Source organism: Oenanthe melanoleuca, chromosome 1 (assembly GCF_029582105.1).
Source record: "Oenanthe melanoleuca isolate GR-GAL-2019-014 chromosome 1, OMel1.0, whole genome shotgun sequence".
In the NCBI taxonomy this organism is placed as follows: Eukaryota; Metazoa; Chordata; class Aves; order Passeriformes; family Muscicapidae; genus Oenanthe; species Oenanthe melanoleuca.
In genome coordinates, this window is record NC_079333.1 from 106,536,267 (window position 1) to 106,542,229 (window position 5,963).

Sequence of the window (5,963 nt, forward strand, 5' to 3'; positions counted from 1 at the left end):
ATCAGACTGTGGAAGCAGGGGATGTAAAAAGAAGGATGGTCTTGGGTCAGCTGAAGGCACAGGTCTGTGCTTGCAGGTGGGGGAGAGCTGCTCCCAGGGATGCCAGGGTGAGACATCCCCTCTCCATGGAGCCAGGGCTGGGTCATTAAGGGTTCTTACCAGGAAAAAACAAGTAAAAGAGAAATCCAACATGGCTCTTCCAAAGTAGCTGATGTACCTTGAAACCAGTTATGAAAGCACTCTTTGTTTTATGTAACTAAATCTTTTACTTTAATCTCCTCATTTCAAAGTGCCTGGGGTACAAAAAAAAAAAAAAAAAAAAAAAAATTCTTTTGATAAATGTATCAGATTTCATTGCAGCTTCATTGAGTATTTAAGTCCAGTTAATTTCTTACAAGGTAAGATAATTTCCACTGGAGTCCCTTTGTTCCCCTGCAGGCACAAGGTGCCCAGTCTGTGCTCTCACTGCAGGAGTTTAGAGCACATTGAAAAAATAATCTTCTGCAGACTTGTGGGGGAAGAGACAATCTTGGGTTGGAAAAGATAATTTTTTTGTAAAAGGCCTCCTTTCCCCCCTGAACCCTGAATCAGTTGGTGTAGTGACCATGCTGAGCTGGCTGAAGAACCCCTCCTGGATGTGGGTGTATCATTGCTTTATTGCTCTGATACCATGGGAAGGGCTTGGGGTTTCATCACAGACTAAAGCAGACTGCTATTGGGGCTCCTGGATATCCAACACTCCAGGCTTTTTTTTCCATCTGCTGTCCTTTTTGATCAAATGAGATGCTCATGTTATTCTAGGTGTGAGAAGAGAGGCAGACCAGCACCAGATGACTTGGATACGAGTTTATTTGTTAACAAAACTACACAAAGTCCTGCTTTGATGGAGTTTTCCTGCTTCCCATCCTAAATATCCTCTAGCTGGCACTCCTGCCCCTCTCAGGAGGACCTTTCTTTGGGTCACAAAAGCTTCTTCAACCTCTTTTCACATCTTCTTGTACATACACTTACACATCCCAACCTTCAAAAAACACTCAGCTAAAAAAGATCTGCACAAAGCAGATTAGGATCCTCAGCATTTCCCTTAACTAAGCCCATCAAGAGGACCAGACACAGTTTGGCCAGTAAATCCTGGATAACAGGGTTGGAATTCCAAGTCAGGAAGCCATCCAGTAAAACACTCTGAATGCAAAAGGTCTAAGCTCTCCCCTGTTAAATGAGCTCTCCCCATGCATCCAGAGGCAGAGCAGTGCTACCTGCCACACTGACTGCTGCTAATGAACAGATTAAAAGCTGTTCTATTCTCTTCTGTCCATATTAGCATTCTGAAGGAAGTTCCTCTAGTAAATTAAATCTTAAGTGAAATGATCGTTAGAGGGTGTAGGTCATTAAAATATATTGGAAATCTGCTAAAATGGGGGTAGAGTTGAAAGTAATTTTAATTAATTTAGGGTCAAATCGTCCCTGGGATGTCAAAATGGTCTCACTATACCCCCAAAAACTGCACTTCCAAGAGACAGGTGAGGAAGGTGTCAGGATCTACAGGATAACAAGTGGCAGGAGGCAATTAGGTGCAGATGAAGCAGGGAGAGCAGCACACAAACAATCTCACCAGCAGAAGCTGAGCCTGCACTGACAGCTGGGCTGTGTCTGCTCAGGTTACCACGAGTTTCTTGCTTTAAAGCCTGCCAGCAACACTCAGAGTGCCAGAAACCTCCCAGAGCTGATCTGGGCTCACAGCACTCCCCAGCCCCTTGGGTTGACCACAGCAATGCAAAAGGAAAAAGAGCCTTGAAATGGAAATGAGCTGCAGACCTGACACTGCCTGCAGCCCCAGGGCTCTCAGTGTGCCAAAGGATGTGGCTGGGAAAGGGCCTTTTTCCTGCAAGAGAGCCAGGGGAAATGATGGAGAAGCAGGAGTTAAAATTGATCTTTTATTCCCCAACACAGCCAGCACTGCCCCATCTTCTCCAGGTATAAAGTGATGAGTTGGTACAGACCCCAGATGGATGTACTTGTCCACCATGCATGTTTGAGACCTGAGGGAAAGATGATTAAAATGCCTAGATTTTTAGAGATTTGATGAAATTAGCTAATCTCCCATTGCAGGATAGATTCTGGGTTACCCTGGGAGAGACTGGGCTGCCTGAGCAGTGTCACATTAAGGAGAGAGCAAATAACAAAGTCTGTCCCATGGCAGGCAGGGAGTGCTCCCCTCCTGTGGTCCTTTGCCCAGATAACAAATTAATCATTCAGGCTTTAGAGAACAGGAGGAATTTACTTGCCTTGCACTGATTATTGGGATATGCTAATGAGTTCTCAGTCATAGCTAGATAATTGCAGGAAGCATCTGAGACCTTAAGAATTGCATCTCTAAAACCAGATGTTTAGATAATGAGGTCCTCAAGAAGCCCAGCTAACAGTAATTAAACAGATAACAAATTTAACATTTAACAGCACCAATTACTTTTTTTTTTCCTTAGCAAATTACCACTAAATTAGAAATCGCCATTTCTTTGCCCTGTGGCTATTTTTTAACTCAAAATGACAATGGGGGAAAAAATAAAGCATCTCAAAAAACCTTTACTTCTCTCTGTTTTTTCACTGTGGATCCAAAGCAGGGAAAGGAGGGAAGGCAAATAAATGTCACTGCATTAGAAGTAAAGTGATGAGCACTGGGACATAGAGAAGAGTGTGTGGAGAAGATCAAATAAGAAATTTCAGAATGTATTAAAGAATTACAGTAAATTGGGTGGTGGTGACTCAAGGAGAGCAATATCTAAATGCTCCTTATAGGAATTACCAGTGCCTGACAACAAATGCACCCTCAACAAACAAAGGTGATTGCACAAAGAGAGGAGTCAGGGACCCCTCTGAGGCTGGAGAAACTGCAATTCACATCAGGGCACCTGCTTGGCAACTGGGTTTCAAATCCCTGCCCCAAAATACACACATTTGTCCTGGTAAAGCTGGAGAGTGGCCATGGGGGAGCAGGAATAGAAAAATTTAGATTTAAATTCAGAATATATCAACATTACTAGGACAAAGAACAGCATTAATGCTGCTCTCTATTGACAGATAAAGGTAAAACTCAGGGAACATGACTTGCAGTTTTTTTCCCCTTTTCTGTGACTGTCTAATACTCTTGGGACCCCTCTGGGATGTTATTATATCAGTGGGGGCTATTACTGGAGAAGGCAACAAACCTAGGGGATTTCAGGAATGAGGAAAAGACTGTGCTGAACAATGAACTGGAGTTTTTTGCTGCCAAACATCCCACAAAGGATGAGAAAGAAGCAAACCCAGGCCCCTGAGTTGAGGTTTGAGTACAGCAGGGGCTGTTAATTAATGCCTTTAGCATGTCATGATCCACATTTGCTGAAATGGGAATATCAGGAGGGAATACCATGCACAGCCTGATACAGGCAGCATTTGTACCAGCTGTGCAGAGCTCCCTCAAGGATTTAATGTGCCTGGACAGGCTCTCTTCTCTCCAGTTTCTCTGTTCCCCCAGCCCAGGGTGTCTCCCTGTGTGCTCAGGTTTGGTGGGTTGGGGTTTGGGGTGCTCCCACTCCACCCCGAGGTCCTGGAGTAGTTTCTTCTGGTTTTATACTGAGTTTGGCTAAATGTTCAGTCTTCCCCCATTTTATTACTGCCAGGGCCACCCTGTTTGTTTCCAGCCATTCTTCAGGGGATGTTATTTCTCTAACCTGTGCAGTGTCTGGGGGTTTAGGATGCTGCATATTCATCACCTCAAATTTCCTTCCAACTTTTTGTTTGTTCTCCTTTCCTTCCTGTTTCTGTAGCTGCCCAATTTTCAAAAACAGTGATAACTCATCTTCTTTCCTGCCTTCTATTTATTCCTTTAGGTTCTGCTCCCTTCTATTATCATTCTCCAGGAACTGACAAGCAGCTGTTGGGTGGCTGTCTAACATTTTACAAATAATTCAATTTCCCTCCTGTATGTGATCCCTGGCCACCTTTAGGTATTCTTCCACAGCTTTCCAGCCATCACAAGTGAACTCTTCAGAGGGTTCAGGACTTGGATTCCTTCCATGCTTTTGCAAGGAATCAGGGATATCACCTGAATCCTGCCCACTTTGTTATGCATTTGTGGTTGCAGGTTGCTCAAAGTTTCACCATCAAAGGACTTAGCAGAAGTAGGTTAAACAGGAATTTGTAAAAGTGGGACTTAACAAAATTTGATAGCAAGGGTCACTCTATTACTTAATGCACTGATGAAACACACAAAGGAAAATGGAGTTAAAATTGATTTAGAGTGATTTACACACAGGCTGAAGATGCAAAAGGTGAAGGGCAACCCTCCCACTGGTCAGAGAGGAGCCTCTTGCTTTCTAAACCCCTGATAAAGCTTAGGTGAGCTGGGTCCAAAAAAGCTTAGGTGAGCTTAGTCTCAGACTTCATCAATAGTTTTTATCTGAAAAACTTTATTTAGCAGCACTTAATCATTGACTAAACATTTATGGAGTGAATCAATAGGATTTACTACAGTCACAATAGTGGTTTAATTATAGATCTGAGATGTTCATGCTATACTTGCTATAGGGATTTAAATCAATTAACACATGCACACACACAGAGGAAAAAAATAAAGAGAAATATATGTATGAAGGATTAAATATATAAAGGTATTCCTGCTAAAAATTCCCCTTGACTTCAGAGAAATACTTCAGATATCTTGGTATTTCTCAACGGGGCAGAGTGGAGCCTTGAGGAGTGAGGAATTTCATCCCAGGCCTTGTTGTCAGCTTTTGATGATCATCCTCTGAGTATGGAAAACCTGAGGGTTGGAGAGCTCCAAGAGGTGTCCATCTCTTGCTCTTCCTGCTAATCTGACTTTTATCATCTTTCTCTCAAACAGGCAGTTCCCTTCCCAGGCCTTTATCTCCTCTCTATCTTCTTGTTACTCTTCTTGAAGGGTCATAAATTTAAGATCCCAGATATCCAATCTTCAGCTCCCTTTGGCTTTGTTTATTGAAGCTTGTCAGGGTTAGTTTCAGCAAACCTAAGGTTTGGGTGATTTCATGATCAAAGTAACAAGAAGGATCTGGGAAGAAACTCCCAAGTGCTCACACAGGCACTGGCAAGATGTTGTAAATTGGGATAATTTCTGGCTGCTCCATCTCCCCTCCCCAGGGTTTATAAAAGATTTCCCCAGGCTGACCTCACAATTCTGAGTTGGGGTAAGAGCTTTAAAGAAAAATGATGAAGAAAAGCCCCAGTCATTTAATAATAAATCAAGACCAAAATCAATTTATAATTATTGACGGCATGAGTTAATGCTTTGGATTGAGTCTCCTGATTTTAGAATGGGAAACACTTTGCAGATCTTCTCTCTCAGCCTTTCCTTGGTCTTTTGCAAGCCCCACAGGCTGTGTAGCAGCTAATTTAAAATGTCACTTAGGGATGCAAAAAGGATAAGAGGGCTTTCCAAGAAGATTGAATCAAATGGAAATGTTGCAAAATGTATAAGTTTGTTTGTGTGACATTTAACCCAATCAATGTAATAAAAAATGACTAGCCTTCCTAGAGTGGTATGTAAGCATATGTAGCTCACAGTAAATTTGGATATCACCAGTCAGTAGTCCCTGTGTCTCTCTCAGCCATCAATAAAAAGTGAAGTCAAACATTCCTACTGCCCCAATAAATCAGCAGCTGCACAGTTTCCCAGCTATTGCATCATTATTACTCCATGCCTCCCTCTGCTCTGCACTTGACAGGCAATAAAACAATCCCTGGGGAGTGTGGTGGGGTAAGCCAGCTCCACCCAGACCCTCCCAGAATATTCCCCAAAGGCAGGGCCTGGAGGAAAGTCACCTCCCTCCTCCAGAATCACTCCAAAATCACCATGTCCCAGGAACAGCCCTCTCCTTGCCCTCATTTATCTGTCTGCATGAAGTGAGGATCTCACCATCTGTCTTTCAAGGTCCCAAGCAATTTAC